Below are 18478 nucleotides of genomic sequence, written 5' to 3' on the forward strand. Positions count from 1 at the left end.
AATGTGCAGGGATGAGAGCTGAACAATACAAATATTCGGATCATTTCAAGAGAAAAAAGCTCGTTCGATATGTATTTTGCATCCTTATTGTTGGGGTCACTTTACACATGCGAAGAGTATAAAGTGTACACCGCATGTAAGCTATTTGGCAAGCGACGAGACAAACGACGGTGACTCCCTTCGCTATCGCTCGGTCAATCGCGTGACAAAGCAAACCGCAAGAAAGCAACGGGAGCAAGTGACCAAGGCGATGAACGACGTTTTCTAGAAATCCAGAAATTGAGCCCCGCGACGAGCGACAGTGAGAAATCTCCGTGCCTCATCGCTGACTCTCGTCGCTCGTCTCGTCGCTCGCTAAATCGCTCACGTGCGGCTCAGCCTTAAGAGAAAACAAAATTACCACAAAAACCCAACAGTCAAAATATTTAAGATTAAAATGGAGAATAAATTCCAACCTGCCCTTTCTCTATACGCTTCCACAACGCCCCCCCCCCCCCCCGCCTTATTAACTCACAAAGCCTGGGTTGACAAAAAAGCACTAGACCAGGCGTTTTCCAAAGCTGTTGTGCAAATACTTACTTTTCGCGACGCAGCAATTTTTGGTAACATAAATGCATTTGCGTTTCTCCAGTCTCAATCAATAATATAAAAACTGTGTGACTGTGATACTAAATAATCCATACCTAATATTTTATATTATCTATATTCGCATAACTGTTGTCGAAATTAATAGAAAACATGTTAATTATAAATAATTGAGTAGTGACGCAGTATCACACATTGAAACTAAAGCAAGTGTGCCTGCAAGCTCATTCATTACTGGCATTTTAACCCATGAGCTAGAGAAAACAAGACGAAAAGCACAAAGCTCCAAACACCTAATCGGACATTTAGTCATTTATAGGACCGGGCGTCATTTGAAAGTTCGACCAGATTAATCGCCACCCTTCATTTGCATAATTGTAGTCGATTAATTGTTTTCTTTATCGCCGTGTATCATGACGAAAGAAAATTTAAAAAAATACATTTTTGCTTAACCATTGCTGAATATGTGATAAACGGCTCAATGTACGATTTTTTGACTTTAGATCGACCTTGACGTGTCGGCGGAAACAGTCAAAAAGCACCAATACTCACAAATTATTAATTCCGCCGCTGCTTCAGAGGTTCGTTGATATTTCTCCGGCAATAGCGAGCTCCTTTGGTTGTTCACAATAGTCCCTGCTGTCCTAAACGGACACTCGCGCGGCGTTAAAGTGGCTGGGTTACGGTAGCCTTCTCCCCTTGATTAAAGTTACCAATCTCGCCTGTACCATTCATTTTAGTACAAAAATTTACGTAAAGTGTGCCTTGCTACTGGTGCACTCGACCACGTCTGCGTATCGAAAGCGTTCGAATTATACTTTTGATGTCTCTTATAATCTAACCGATTCACCAGTTGGAAAACAATATTCACGATTACAACAATATTTAATTCATCGGTAGGTTAATCTATAAAGTTCCCAGCCTTAGTAATTTGTTGTAACCATCTAGGGTTAATATTTGTTTTTAAACAATTCTCCACATTTTGCAGAAACAAGGAACATTCAACTGGAAGAGCGATTTAATGGACGTAATTTAAGTAAGTTAATTTTATGAAGTAATTAAATGACTGTCTAGGACTTAGAATGTTACACAATGTAATGGAGTCTAAATGTGCGTGAGGTATGCTAAACTCGACAGTATCATTATCTAAAAAAGCTAAACAATGTAAAGCAATTTTTATAAATGATATATCCCTACATATCTGCATGCTGCTGTCCCATTAAAGATGTTGAACGAAGACTTGATTGTTTTTTTATTTCGCAAACACTGCTTACATTGCAACCAACTTCAGAATGAAGTATGTATACAAAGGTATGTTGCTTCAAAATCAATAGTGTTATGCAGTTTCCGTTGGAAGGAGGATCACTTAAAAAAGAATAATTTTGCATAAAAATAAACTATTTACAAATCTTTCAAGAAAAAAGCAACTTAATACAAATAATGAATATCTTGTTTATTGCGAGTCTTCAAAAGTAGATGTCTTCAATATTTTCCGCTTCTACCTATTCACAGACAATTACATCAAAACCAGTGGATGTATTTACTAGGCATCTGATAAAAGAAACCATATCCTCGATAGAAATATTAAGATAAGCACTTAAACTGCTACCAGGTTTATAAGCATTTAGTTTATACATTTATCTTTCTAAACTTAGTGATGCAATTTACCATATTTTACTCTTCTAGGAATCGAAGCAGCGCCAAGCGTAGTATAAAATAAAATTGCGCTGAGTTTTTGATTTTCACAGATGAACATACTCCTACAAACTGACTTGTCTGGCCCAATTTCACTATCTGCAGTTTGCACTTTCGGAGTGACAATCGTGTATACAACATTTGGTATCACTCATTTCAAAGTTTACTTTTTCAGGCACCCCAAGACAAGTACAAGTTCCGGACCCATTTTTGGTTGAAACACTGATTGTCGTCGACAAGTACTTTTACGAAAACTTTGATAACGATACACAGCTTGTAACATATATCGCCACTTCTTTGGCAGCGGTATGTATTCTGCGTTCTGATTTATTTTCCAATTTTTTTATTATTACTATTATCATTTTCCAATTTACGTTCCCATTCAAGTTTTCTACCTGAGAGTCAGTGTATGATTCAGCGCAACGGACGGAGTTCTGCGAAATCAGCTTCCCGGCGTCGTTCAGTCCGGGGCGGAACAAAAGCCATGTGGGGTGCCCAGATTATGTTAAGGTATATTCGAATGAACAACCATCCGCTCTATTCTTGCAATGTTGAAGTCTTTATGCCGGTGGCACCCCAGACAGGACTTTGTTTGATTCGGCAAACACTGAGTTGTGTCAGCTCACATTGCCGTAGATTGTACACCGCTCACCACTGTTTAGGCGACGACGAAATTAATATTTTTTTCTCACTTTTCTCAGGTATTATATTGTGAAACCACAGTTTTTATAGATCACTTGAATTGTTATACCTCTATGCATCACTGTGGTAGTCTTGGTGGGAATTTTTCAATGAAACCACAAAAGGGTAATGACTTGTTAGTACAAAAATGCTGTGATATCCTCATAGCCCATATGACAGCGAAAGCTTTTAAAACTTTATTTATTATAATTGAGTTAGAAAAACATAGACTATAAATTGTGTCTGGCACATTTTTTTATTGATTAACTTTGTACTGCCAGTACTGGAAACATTTATAGGCGCTTAAAACGCGAGAGTCTAGCTCTAAACCAACCGCCCATGTCTCCGACCTCTGTAGGAGTAAGAACGATGAATCGCTTTGGAAGAAAAGAAAGGTAGTCTGAAGACTCAGTTATTGACTAGAAAATATGAATGTGAACACTTTGATTTACTAACCGACCGAATGTAGTGAAAGTTAAGCCGAAAAAGGCAAACACGTTTATCGATTCCTTGGTGCCTTACCAAGCGAACACACTGTGTATACTAAGCAGGGATGGGCAGTATTTCAAATAAAAGTAGTTCAGATACGTATTCCAAATACTTTGTGCATTTTGCATTTGTATTTAGTTACATATTGGGTAATATATTCGACGTGTGTATTTAAATACTAAAACGTGGGTATTTCAAATACAATTGTAGTTAAATACAATTTTGTGGGCGAAAACAAATCCCTCAAATTTATTGTCACTGTCCAGAGCAGGAAGAAAACTATGTTCTGCACCGAATGCAGTGTCTCTCAATCAAGCACACGCGTTCAGTGACTTTGTAATTACGGTGCCAGTCCAGGGCAAGAATAGTGACGAAATCGACGTTCACAGGCAGACTGGCTAAATAAGTACCTGTGACAACTTGTGACACTTTCCAGCCTGATTTCTATCCAAACTTTTGCCTGCGACATTCTAGATGTGCGCGTAGTCCAGATTTTCGTAACTGGTGCAAGCTGCAACAATTAAAAAAATTCTCTAGCTAGTCTGCGCGTCTTGGTCGTCTCGGTTCTTTGTTGGTCTATACCAAAATGTAACCGACAAAAAAAGCTGCTTGAAGCTCTGTACTTTTTCACCTATTGCGTCCAAGCTGATTACATTTTTTTTTGTGATTATATTTCTATTACGTTACTAGAGCCTCCCGAGTGCGCAATGCAACCTCCCGACCCTCCCACTAACTCTCGAGTGCGCAATGCAAAATTAAAATGAGATACCCAGAAACCCGTCGCTGGTGCCCTGGAGTCGCTGACGCAAATTTTGCGGAATGTATTTGGAAAAGTATTTGGAGGACACCAAATACATTTGGTTGTATTTGTATCTTGTACTTAAATGCTTTTTTGGAAATGTAATTAGATTTGTAATTAAGTACAATTTTTGACGAAGTATTTTGTATTTGTATTTCGATACATATTTGAATGCATTTTGCCCTTCGCTGATACTACGTATGCGGGTCCAGTGGTCGCTCGTGACTGATCTTTTAAGATTAACAAAAAAATGTATGCTAAATAAATATTTATGTTAGATTTTTAAATAAAAATATATATTTAAACCTGTCCTTTTTGTTTAAGGTGAACAGATATTCAAACGCAAGCAACCCAAAGGTACAACTGCTCATCGTAAATATAACTAAGGACCCGGTGGGTTTCATTTTTTGGCAATATTTTTTTTACATTTTAAAGCAGTGTGAGTGAAATCTAATTGCACCTTCCATTTTTTCTAGGGGTCAGATTTTCTGCGACATATTTCAGTTTCAGATCCAAGCAACGCCACTAATATATCCAAATTCTATACCTCTCCTTTCGAAACATTACCCCAGTTTGCTAAGAAATACAAGAGCGCCACGTGCGAAGCAGCGATGCTCGTCACAGGGTAAGATAGCTAGTAAAATATATGAATATGTTAAAGAAACCTATATGAACATATAATATGAAGTAGGGTGGCGATGCAGGCTAGTTGCTTTATGCTTAGTAGACTCCCGACACAGCCCACAAGAAACGAACTAGAAGGAGGTACACAGGATAAGCACTTACTTTCAGCTGAAGATTATATTGAAAATAAACACCGAATTAAACAACAGCATTCCACACCATCATGACCAATTTAGCATATGTCCAGATGACAGATCTCTTCGCTATATAGGGCCGATGTATGGCTTACACATTGCCCAGTCTCGCAATTTTTGATCGTATGGGTCTCTCAAATTTCCCTAGTCATCTGATCTCTCTCCCCTCCCCCCATTCCAGCAATCCTGACGTGATGGAAGTTGGGCTGGCATCCACAAACTGTACAATGAAGCTGGTGCTTCATTGTGCAGATTGTAGATTCCAACCTACATTCCCTCACGTCACGATGGCTCGAACAGGGGGAGATCAGATGCCTAGAGGACTCTTAGAGGCTTACACCATAAAAAAAAAGGAACTGAGCGATGTGTAAACCGAGCATCGGTCCTTCTACATAGCAAAGAGATCTGTTATGTGTACACATGCTCAGATGACCACGATGATGTGGAATGCTGTTGTTTAATTCGGCGTTTATTTGCAATAAAAATTTTAGTTGAAAGTAGCTGCTGGTCCTGTGTTACCAGTTCTACATTGTCTTCGTTGTTTGTGCGCCGTGCGGAATCTACTATACATAATATATAAGAACTATATTCTACGTGATTAGCATTACTTCTACAATTATATTGTACAAATTATATAAGAAATAATTATGATCCTTACAGAGCATGAGTTGGCCGCAGCGAAATATAGTCTCACACGGTTTCTAGTAAAAAAAAACTAGATAAATATACTATTATGAATGCAAGAAAGAAATTATGTGGATTATTCGAATGTAAGTCAAAAGTAGCGCGGAGCTAAATTAATAATGCGTATAAGTTTAATACATGCGAGTTGGCTTATTTATTCGTCTGAGTAGTTCCGGCCGCAAGCTTGGCTCTTAATGATCACATCGCAACTAATAATATTTATAATGTCATAAAAGCATAAAACAAGTTTAAACATTTTGAAAGTATTCGAAAATGTTTAGACCTTTATTTTAACAGGAAACGTTGATTTAGTGATACGCCAACAACAAACTAATGGGCAGCGAATATATTAAATATTTGACAAGTTGACAAATATTGCATCTTGAATACTCGGAAAACGTAACAGGTCGATACATAGTAAAGTTTTATCAGCTTAGATTAGACTACTGGTATTTTTTATATGTTCATACTAAAGCTGCACTTGGAAGAACAAACTTTCAAGCAATTCTTTGCGCCCCCATGCATATAAAGGTGAGTAGAAATAAGTAGCCAGGATATATTTTCTTTGATGACGCAGGACATATAACTAATCGTATTGATGAAGCGCAGAGCCAGTCCGAACGGATGATAAGTGGTTTTCTTATTAATTATTTATTGTACTTGCTTCTGGTTAACTATACACGCTCCATATGTTCTAAACTGGATTATATTAGCTGGTTGGCGAATTTCGTAACAATTTTTATTATTTTAAAAGTGAAATAAAATAAAGCAGCACTTCCTCGTAAACCAGTGAACATGCGATTTTAAACGTTAAGATATTTTTGAGAGTAAAGAAAACATCCATTTGTGCTTTCAATCGGTATGGTGCCGAGCTGTCCCCCTGTATTTATTAGGATGATTTGTAAAACGATTTCTCGACGGACTTAACGATGGACTCAGTCGTGAGCGAAGTTCGATTGCTATAAATATGGGTATGACCATCCTGTACTGGATCAGTATTGTACCTGTAAGATTTGAAATGAAGGTATTGTACGGATATCAAATTGATTAAATATAGTTACAAGTCCTTATCGTTACAAGTCTCTTATTGAGAAAAATACTAAGGCTGGTAAAATCGCACCCCTAAACACAAGGCCAAATTCAATATTGCAACTCAACTTGTCCGGGGTCACGTAAAGTGCGCACAGGAGACCTGAATATAAACTATTTAAAAAAAGCGTCAATCAGAGCTAGAGCTTTATACTGCCAAAAAAAAAAAGGAGAGGGGGGGGGGGGAGCGGGAGCTTTTGTCACACTAAGATTAAGGTTGGAACTGACCTCCTCACGAGGTATCATGATAATGTATGTACCTTTTTGTATGTACCTTTTATTTCAGACAGAAAAAAGGGTCTGGGGGGCTGGGGCAAAAGAAGACGAGTTGTCTTCTGACGAGGCTCCAGCCCCTTTTTTACAGCGCTCGGAGGGGACACAGGAAAATAAACAAAATAAATATACCAAAATACAGCAATTTTATAATTCACAACAACCACAACAACACAGAACTGTCAACTTCGTACTAACTGCAGATCATGAGTGATTTAGTATATATTCTACAACCCTTTTTTTAAAATAGAAAAACGAAATATGTGCTTGGGCCATTTCTGCTACGTTTGAATGTTTGTTTAGTAGATCTGGTACGAGATATGTAAGGTGCTGTGTACCGTAATTAGTTCGAACCCTGGGTTTCGTATACTGTGCATTTCTAAGACTGTAATTTGCCGAGGTTTGATTGAAGATATAAAGAAAGGGCGCTTCGTTCTGTCTAGTTTTATTAAAAATAAAAATCGATAATTTGAGAAGCAGGATTTGATCTAAATTTAACATATGATACTTGTGAAATGCTGGGAATGAGTGTTCGTACATTTTAAGGTTCTCAATAAATCGAACAGCCTTCTTTTGCAAAATAAATAGTTTTTCCTTATTCGCTTGTGTAGTGGTTCCCCATACTAACATACAGTACTGTAAGCGTGAGTAGACCAGCGAATAATATAATTGCAGTTTCACCCTTTTTGGTAGTAATTGTCGGAATTTGTTTAATATTCCTATTGCTCTTGCAATATCAACCCTCATTTTTTCTATCTGTACAGTCCAACTGAGTGTTTCTTCAAACCATACACCAAGAAACTTGTGATATTTAACGCCTTCAATTTTTTCCCTGTCAAAAAAGATGTTCAATGTACGCGAAATAGGTTTTGATTTACGTTTGTTTTTGTTATACCTGCTGTCGCGGAATCTAAATTGTACTAACTAAAAGCGACGCAAGTAAAAATAAAGGGCGAAGTATCTTCGTAATTCCGCATAAAACCTAACCATTAGCCTATTACGCCAAGCAATTTTAATAGTTACCCACGAGAGTGAGTGCAGCGACACCTGACTCGCGTGAATTCGAAACAACCCGTTCCAACCTTGTGTCTAACGGCTTGTCTCGGCAGGAGTGGCACCTGGGAGAATCATTAGCATACTTCGTGTCATCCTACGATGGACTAAAGGCCAAAGCCACGGGCCGCCAGGTCCAATCACATTCCACGCTATATACTATGACACGCTTAACATTGATTAGGGGTGGACGAATAATGCTCAGATCCAAAAGCGCCGCCTCATTTCTATAGTTTCGACGCTGCAAAAAGCTTATATGTCGTGGCTTCTTTGCGATGTAAAATTGTTGAGACACTCAGTGCTCTTCGATTCGAGCAACTGTCCACCCGTCCCCTCATCAGTGGTCCGAGATGCGGGCACCTATACGTGCATCGAAGCAAAATATCGCACAATCTCTCAGTGGCTCCTGATTGGATCTGGCGGTCCGTAGCTTTCGCCTTTAGTCCATCGTAGGGTGAGACGAACTGTAATGCTCCAGATTTATGTTAATGCACATTACCATACTGGACCTCGTCGTGTAAATGAACCTCCTTAGAGCCCCACGGGCTCGAATTTACGATTCCGTATTACTAGGGTCTTCAATTGTATTCAAAGGTTCGGGGTGTTTTTTTCTGCTTGGAGAGGGGGGGGGGGGGAGGGGCTATTTTTTATATGTTCGGTGTTTTTCGGCGTCACTATTTGGTATCGCACAAACATCGCCGCTTATCAGAGCCTAAGATAAAAACAAGTTTAATTAATGGGATTCATGAACCCCTAAAAAATATGCATGCAACTCTTACGCTTCCAGAACGTCCTGGCAGAGATAAGAGGAAGAAAATCGGCAAAAGTCGTGCTTCCCCCAAAAAAGGAGGCAGCCCAGGGGAGAGTTTAGCGGCGGCCTGTTCCGGGTTTACACAAAGCAAAAACTTTCGATCAATATTTTCTTCCCGTGAACTTGGGGTCATTCTTATTCAGCGACATCGCACTTGTTTTTCATTGATTCATTTTGTTGAAACAGTCTCGGTGGCTCATTTTTGTTTTTTGGTTTTATCTGCGTTCAGCAAAAACACTGAACTCTACTCATTACTTGCCTTATTTATAAACCCCATAAACCATTCAATTGCTTATTTACCAATAAGATTTTACCTGCCTAGTTAGTCCGCTCCTATGCTGCTCCACTCAGCTCACATTTTGAGTAATTTTTCAATAATCCGGGTGGCAATTTGTTTCTTTATCAGGAAATATTTTTTTATGTCGAAAAGAAATAACGTAAAATACCAACTGTTGTTTGTTATGAATGTAAGAGACCGTGGCGTTCCTGTATACCAAGAATAAAAAAATGTTGCTGGCCAAGCTTAATAAACCGTAATAAAAATATTGGTCGAAATTGTGCCATACAGCCACTGTGGAAACACATTGCACAGAGTACATTATACAGTATTATATGATTCATTTTTATTCTTGAATAATGACTATTGCCTTCGCACTACAAGGACGTTTATATAATTTAATTCATAAAACTCACCCTTTAATTCAATTCAATTTCCAACAGGTTGGAGCTCGCCAACAAAAACGGTGCAAATGTGTCTACATACATTAAAGGTTAGTAAAATCAATATTGACTCTTTGTGTGCTACGCCATAAAACAATGAAGTGAACATATTGATGAATGACTCGCCTCTAAAGAAAAGCATGTTTGCGTCGCAATTGTCCTTATGTGGTCAAGATGTGCCTGAATATTCACCCTCTTGAGAGAGAACGCGCGGCACAAACCACGCAATTAAGTCGCTTCGCACAAAATTTAGACGTGAAAACCAAAGGCTATGATGCCCATCTGAGCCCTCTAGGAACCATAACTTGTTTTACAACTTTAGCTATTTTTTAGCGGAAGCCTCTAATGCCATATAAATAGCCGCTCATGTATTTCACGCTAAATTTAAAAAAATATACAATTGACGTCACGACTCACAGGATGCTTTCGTTTCCCTGGCAAATTTAGCGGGAAACCGAGGCCATGTGACATTATTTCACATGAGCTACAAACCTCACGTCACGTGACAACGCCGACACTTCCCATCTCCTCTTCATTCCTCCCTTCTACAGTGCCCTCTTACGGAGTAAGCAAAATGAATATTCCCCATCCTATCAACCCAATCAAGTGCTGTTGCATCTTCATTTAAGTTGACGGAATGTCCAAGTCACTTTGTAGAAATTCCCTTGCAACTATCCGTCTCACAGAATGACACAACTCACTGGTTTAACAACACGCAGAAATTTATTGACCGCTATCTCCAAGAGCCCCCGCGCATACGCTGCGACGACCCTTCGTCAGCAGCGGACCGCCACTCGCGTGGCCAATGCGCTTGGACCGTAGTAAAGTTGACATTTGGGTTAGTTGGCAGTCTAACCGCTCATTCACACTGGAAGCGGATCCGCGTTCGCAAAGCGGTTGCGAACGTGGTTGTATAAAAATCGAGTACAATTGCACGCGCTCTCGATGACATCAAGTGCGCGTGCAATTGTACTGGATCTTTATACAACCGCGTTCGCAACCGCTTTGCGAACGCGGATCCGCTTCCAGTGTGAATGTGCGGTAACAGTTTGAAGCATTTGCTCACAAAGTGGACAGAAAAATAACAGGAGAAAAAATAGCGCCATTCACAACACCAGGTTTACTTGACAAGAAACGTAAGAAAAAGAAGACGACAGATTGATCCACCGCGGACGCCCGCACCTACGACCAACACCGTGAATGATAGTGGCTCGTTCATCTAGGATTGCGTGGGCCTTTCGTTGACTGTTGAAGTAATTCTCTTTCCTCGTGGACAGCGTCACGAATTCTACACTTTTACAGTTCCTGCCTTCATAGAAAACTTGGAAGGCCACCAGCACTTCGCGGGTCAATTTGTCGATGTTCCTCCCCAAGATGTTTTTCTCGCCGAATGATGGTGTACATGTGCACTCCATACAATGAATTGTAAGAGGTTCCCCCCCTGTAGCCTTCAAGAAGTAATCATGCTCACGGAGTCAATCATTGAGGCATCTGCTCGCTTCGTCTATGTAGCTCTTGCCACTCAAAAGTGGGATCAATTGTGAAGTGCAATCAGTATTGCTGTGGAGAAACTATTTTATTCCTTACCAGATGGTCAGCTCTTGACGTCGGTGATAATATGTAAAGAAGCCAATGGAGAGCTTGCATTCCGAAGTTCCAGCGGGGTAACCATCGAGAGCTTGATGGAGCTGTTACATTCCTACTTGATATCTATGATAGTTGGATTGCGGGATTGGTGCTGTCTGCAGAAGTCATGAGTATGTATCGGCTCCTGCATCGCACCAGTTCTTAGTGACATCCACATGGGGGCAGTGGTCTGTGCCATAGAAAGTGCGTTTGAAAGCAAAAAAGTGAACATGGTCGCCCGCTATGTTGATTACTTTCTGGAAATTCATGAAGATGGCGAACGTATGGACATACAAGTGGCAGGTATTGTGGCGACCTTTGCTCAGCACGGAGGGGGCCTTCGGTCCACCATTGACGTACGCAAAGAAAGGGAACTTCAGTTGTTGGACCTTTACCTCTAATTGGGTGTCACCCAAGCTTGTTGGTCGTACGGCCCACGATCCAAGGAAGGTATCCTAGACTATGGTCTGGCCCACTCACAATACATCAGGAGGGGCATAGTTCTAACGGCTCTGCATTACAAAGGTCCTGCATTCATTACATGGCAAACAGCTTCAGTTGGCAAGCTGAGAGGCTAACAAAAGCCGTCTATTTGTCAGCTTTATTGGCTGATATGGCAAATGCTCTGGTGAAGAAAACAAAAGGCTTCCAGACGAATCAGTTCAGTGTCGAGAAAAGAAGGTCAGTTCAATTAACGTACCTGCATAGGATGTCTCACAATGTAAAAAAGACATTGGAACCAGCTTTGGTGTCAAAGTAGCTCTTTCACCACCGCAAGAAAGAGTGAAAGTTGCCCTGAAACGAATGGGCACGCTGATGGTACCCCAAAGCACCGTGCGCCAAGAAGCATGCAAAATGATTTCTTCCATCTGATTCGGGCGTCTTATATAAGAGACCGGTTTGGTGCGACAAGAGCTATTTAGGACAAACGGGCAGATGCCTCAATGGTCGACTCTGTGAACATGATTACTCTTTAGGTGCTACAGTTGGCGGTCATCTTCCAATCCACTCTAGGGAGTGCACATGCAGACAGTTTTTCGGCGAGACAAGCATCTTGGGCAGGAAAGACAACAAATTGATCCACGAGTTGCTGGAGGCTTTCCACATATTGTTGGGGATATGAACTGCATCAGTGTAAAATTCGTAATGCTGTCAAACAAGGAAAGATAATTCCTTCAGCAGACAATGAAGGGCCCACACCAGTCTAGTTGAACGAGCCATATCATTCACGGGTATAGTGATAGATGCACGTTTCCGCAGTAGGTCATTCTTTCTTTTTCTTTTTCTTTATTTTTCTGTCTGTAAACATAATTTTGAGTAACCCTCTTTTCTGTTCGCTCCCTTGCGCGATAAATAACTAAATATGCACTTGGGCACCTCGCGGTGTAAATGACTATGAACGATTTGGCATCCGGGCCAACTTGTCCAACGCTTTGGATCCACAGGTTGCCCACATATCTCCCCCCTTCTAAAAAGAACAGGAAATGTTTTAGAAATCTTAGGGTGGCCTTCCTTCTGGGCCAGCAAGGGTCTCCGGAGATGGGCGAAATCCGGTCAGAGTGCTTCCGGACGGTACCGATGCGGCTGTGGTGGTTCTGATGATTGGAGCTGCGTCTCCGCCGCGACGACTCAGGCCTAATGCTCTAGAAATCAAAAGCAAACTGAGGCCATCGCGCGGAACGATTAAGTGGCTGCGCCCGAGGACGATGCCTGCCCAACTGCAATACAGGAGCAGGGCTACTTTCTCTTCTCCTCTCCTAACAAAATACCGAAATGGGCATGAAAATAGTGCACTTAGGATTTATGCTCCTTTCGCCGTCTCCACCGCCGTCGCAGGTTGCGTCTTGGAAGCGACAGTGTGGAATCTTCCGAGAGGTGGTCAAGATTGTTGTTAATGTGGAACCTGCGACATGTCTACCTCCTCGCGGTTATAAAAAGGATTTAGGTCGGTGACATAATGAACTGGCACACCTCACTATATTCGTCATGCATCAACTTATAAGACAGGTTGGAGAGCTTGCTAACACGGTACAGGAACTCTCATCTTTTTGCTAAAGAGGCCGTGAAGCCTCTAGCAGCATCACTCAACGGATGAGTTCGCTCAAGCACCAGATCTACCTCGAACTGCATGTTCCTCCCCTTGCTGTACTGGTTGCGTGCTGCAGTCTCGAGACGACGAGGCTCTCTCCACCTTCCCGCATTTTCTCCATGAAGCGCTTCCGGAGATTTTCTGCGAAGTGCGTAGTGGTGCGCTGCATTCTTGCTGCATCTGTGCAAAGAAGGCCACTTCCCAGGGGAGATGCGAGCTCTTTCCAACGTTGAAGTTGAGCCGAAGTAAAACCAGCAGTTGGTTGATTATCGTCGGCTGGGTAATATCACTTCCGCCAGTTTTGCTTCCCAGTCTTTGTGCCGATCTGTATGCGCTACAGGCATCAGCTTCAGGTTACGGCTGACTGTTTCTATGGTAGTTGTTTGTGTATGGTACGGCGAAGTTAGTCTGAGCGGTATCCCTAGTGTCTTGCTCGCATCCATGAAAATCTTGCTAACAAAATAAGTGTCATTTTCTGCAATGAGCGATGCCGGAAAGCCAAAGCGCGCGAACGTCTCAGCTAGACAGTCCCAATTTTCCTAAAGTCCAGCTTGCCCAAAGGAGACATTTCGACCCACTTCGTGAAATGGTTGGTTACTACTAGCAAATATTGTTCGTCGCGTGGACTACGGGGAAAGGGACCGAAAACGGTCACAGGCAACGCGCTCCCAAGGGTACTTGCTTTCGACCAACTGCATTAAACCTGCTGTTTGGCCATCTCCTAGTTTCGCCTTCTGCCATACCGTGCCGCTACGTGCGTACCTCATTACATCCTGCCTCAAGCTTTTCCACGTTGCAATATGGGACAACTTCTCGTAAGTTTTGCTTCAATTGCTGTGGCCTGCCTTGGCGGAATCACGCATGTCTTATGAATGACTTGCACGGTTCGCGAGGTTCGGTATTGCGGGCCGCAGGAACCATCGTCCGCCTGGCGGATGTACCGCAGCATGATTTTGTTGCTGCTCAGCAAGTATCAGTCCAAGTCTCTGAGTCTCCAGGTGCGGGATGAGCTTTCTTCTGCCAGTCAATGTACCACCTACTGGCATATTCCATCAGACAGCTGGCCGCCCAGAGCTCCTCCCTGCTCTCGAGGGTTCCCAAGCGCGAATCCTGTGTGATGAGCGCCGCATAGGCCAGTACCATCAAGTTGGGATCCACATGCATTTCCTGCCCGAAAAGTGTAGCACAGGACAACGAATCTGTAACGTGATTAGTCCCTCCCCGCTTGTAGTCAATAGCGTAATTGCAGCGCGGCAGCAAAAGAGCCCATTGAGCGACCGGTCCTGCAGGTTTATTTTTAAGCCCTTTGAACCACGAGAGAACCCTGTGCTCAGTTTGAATGCAAAACAAATAACCATCAAGGTTAATGTTAAACTTCTTAAGCGCGAAAATAATCGCCAGACCCTCTTTTTCGGTTGCTGAGTAGCTTCGTTCCGCTTTGGTGAGTGTATGACTGGCAGAGGCTGCGGGACGAAGAACGCTGTCATGTTCTTGTAAAAGAATCGCTCCTATTCTGTAATCGATTGCGTCGGTCTGCAGAATGAGCGGACGATTCAAGTGGGGAAGATCTAGACATGTAATTTTCAGTGATAGCCCATGAAAAACACTGTAATAATTTTTTTTTGTCCCCCCCCCCCCCGCTCTATTGTTCTTTTTTTTATGAAGCAATTGGTTCGAATGTTCTGCCATTTTGGCACATTACGAAATGAAATCTTTATAGTACGGAATTATCACGAGATACTTCTGTAGGCGTTTGACACTCTGAGGGGGTGGGTACTCCGCTCTTTAGCGCAACTTGTCCACATTCGGGCGCAGCGTGCAGCTATCTATCACAAAGCTGATTACAAGCGAGGCCAGCTGAATTTTATCTGGATAAATCCTAAGGCCGGCCTGGCGCTTTCGTACATGTATGCCACGAAGGTGCAGGAGATGGTCCTCGAATATTCCTGAAAATACAACTACGTCATTTTTGTACGCCATCGCAAACTCGTACTTCTCGTCACGGAGGGTAACGTTCATAAGGCACTGAAATTTTGCGGAAGAGTCGAACAAGCCTAGGTCAAGGCGAGTGAATTAAAAAATCTCACTGTGGCAAAGGAATGCAGACTTATGTACATCAGCCGGATGAACTTCCATTTGGAGAAATCCCCGGCTGCGGTCGAAAGTTGCGAAAACAGTCGCGTTTTCTAGAGCGTAAATTATCGAGAAATGGTGGGACACGGGTAAGTGTCCCTGACTGACACTTCGTTTATGCACCTGTAATCAACGCAAAGACTTGCTGTGGCGTCCTTTGAACCAAGGATCACCGGCGAACCTTTGAACCAAGGGTCGTTACGCCTGTGTCGCTCATTTCCGTGAGCGCCGCATCAAGAAGTTCCCGCTTGTGAGCACTTATGGCTATTGCATTGAATCTCCGTGAGGAGTGCACGCATCCTTCGTTTCGATTTAGTGTCGTTGGAGATCGGGGTTCTCAGGTCTTTATGTGAACACCGGCGAGGAGGGCTCCAGCAGGTGCTGCAGATGCTTTTTTTGGGCGCTGCCCCTGTACACTTATCTACCGCCTTGTTGACTTTGACAGAGAGAAGAAGAAACTGTCCGTAAAGTTCAACGGAATTGCGTCCCAAGGAATGCAGCCCTCTCTTCAGGTAACTGTCATTAGCAATCTCTTGTTTCCTAACGCATAGGCAGTTCCGGGCAAAGTCGAATGTTAGGCACTCCGCCACGACGAAATCTCGACCGTGGATCATGGGTACTGATAATTCCGCCATATACACAAACCGCTGCCTGCGTTTCTTGCTTTGGAAAGGGATTCGCAATCTCACGGCACATGCCGCAGGTAGTACAAGTACCGAGGCTACCTGCAAGTTTACACCTCCTGTCCGAACAAGTTTTTTTTTTTCTTTTGCAAACCTCGAATATCGAACCTCCAATTAGTGATATCTTAGCACGAGTGTCGAGGAGTACGGCGAATGGAGCGCCGAGCACAGTAACTGTCATACGTGGCTCCATCGGCTTAATTGTGGATTCGGTTCAACGTACCACGGGGACAAGTTTTACCGATTTTCTTGGCTCGGGTGTTGTTGCAGTCGGGGCCCGGGGGGCGCTGGTAAGGGACCCTAGGTGATTTGCCTTCCACAGAAGCCATTTTTGATGTTGCGAAGTCGGGATTATCTTTGGTCTCTGAAGTCCTGCCCGGGCCGAGCCTCCCTCCGCCGTTCCATTTGAAGGGAACTGCGTTAGAATTAAACGCTGAAACAGACGTTCCGCACGCGTCATTACCTATGCGGGTCTCAAAGGGGCACACCGCCATCGGCTTCAACGACGGACGTGCCGATTACCTCATGACCACGACCATGCCGGGCGGGTTTCCGAAGATACCCGCAAAAGAACACGCAGCAGGAGTCTTATAACCATGAGAGAGCGGGGCACGGCCTCCGGGGGTGACCACTGAAGCGGACCCAACGGGTGTCATGACCGGCAGTGACTTGGTCAAGCCTACCCGGGGATAACAACGAGGGACACTTCGGGCTTCTCATGACCGTGATTGCGGTTGACCAGTCGAAGTAATAGAATGAATCTTTTAATGAAGGCGCTGTTAACCTGGCCACCAGGTCCAGCACTCAACGTCATTGCCGTCTGCGAAAGGAATTGCACGGGCTCTGCATGAGCAGGCCGTTGAAGTACTGGTCGCATCTCGAGTCCTCGACGTAAGCTGTCGAATGTGACCAAATACTACTAAGGGTTTTGAGCTGATTGAGTTGTTTTTGAACAACGACCGACATGATGCCGATCGTTGTAAATCATTCAACGGAAGCTCAGGAGACTTAGGAAACGACTGAAACTTTACAAGACACACGGCAAATCAAAACATGGAGGAGTTCTTATTCTGCTGTGTTCAACACAAGAAGATTCTCCCGCGGTATGGCTCTTGTCCACGCTTGCCGACGGTCACCGTATTGAGGAAACGTAAAGGCATTATTTCTTCGGTGTTTTTGTAGTAGCCGCAACATCCTGTGGCGCAATATTTTTTCGGCATGCCGATCCGCCGAATAAACACGCCGGCGCGTACGTTTTAAAACAAGGAAGGACAGACGGGTCAGGCAACGGGTGGGGAAACAAAAATTACACCATCTTCCCGAGGGGAACCATGGGGTGATTCGGAGCATCGCGGATCGTTATTAACGGTGTTATTAACGGTGTTAGTAACGTTGTTGAACTTCACGGTCCCAAACCTCAGGTTCTGCTGCTCGACGTTCACGAACCAACGCGGCTTCCTGTTCTCGAAGGTCGGGTTCCGCCGCTCGCTTCGTACGTTTACGTTGAACTTCACGGTCCCGAACCTTAGGTTCTGCTGCTCGACGTTCTCGAACCGCCGCTGCTTCACGTTGTCGCAGTTCAGCATCCGCCGCTCGACGTTGACGAATGGACGCCGCTTCTCGTTGTCGTAGTTCAGGGTCTGCCGCTCGCTTCAAGCGTTTGCGCTCCGCGTCACGTGCCCTTCGCTGCGCAGCTTTGTATTCAGTGGACGTAGCGTTGCTGTTAGTATGTGGGGTGGTGCTGACGCTTGCTTGCGCCAACCCACTAACTGACGGGACTGTTGCTTCCATCACACTTCATCGGAAGAACGGAGTGAAGTGGAGTCAACAGTGGGTGAACTGAACGCGCGCTGCGCGCTACCGCTGCTTATATTCACACTTGAAGGAGAGGAGACTAGAGGAGGAGAGTTGCACATGCGCGCGCAGTGTGAGTAGAAGCGAACGCACGCGAAGTGCACGCAGCTGGTAGAGAGAGAGAGCGGAGAGAGTAACGCGCAGCTGTTGGAGAGAGGGAAGGAGGAGAGTTGCGCATGCGTAGTGTGAGTGCGGACTAGGACGCCGCGGGACATAGACCCGAGCAAGAGATGCTCCGCATCTAAAACAAAGAAACAGTGCCATCAGCTCCGACGGCTGCTCCCGATTTGAACAGAAACGCATGCGCAGTCAAGCGCGAAACACATGTACGACGAAACCGTCCGATCCGACGTCCGATCAGGCAATACGACGGTCGGAGGCAAGGCTTTTCAACGC

The 18478-nt window shown here is 43.6% G+C and overlaps 1 pseudogene; it reads left to right on the forward strand.

The window, feature by feature from the left end:
- The window catches only part of LOC115331067, an 89901-nt pseudogene that overhangs the window by 39388 nt on the left and 32035 nt on the right, over window positions 1–18478 (forward strand).

This window comes from Ixodes scapularis, unplaced genomic scaffold (genome assembly GCF_016920785.2).
Source record: "Ixodes scapularis isolate PalLabHiFi unplaced genomic scaffold, ASM1692078v2 PGA_scaffold4__175_contigs__length_147842914, whole genome shotgun sequence".
Lineage (NCBI taxonomy): Eukaryota > Metazoa > Arthropoda > Arachnida > Ixodida > Ixodidae > Ixodes > Ixodes scapularis.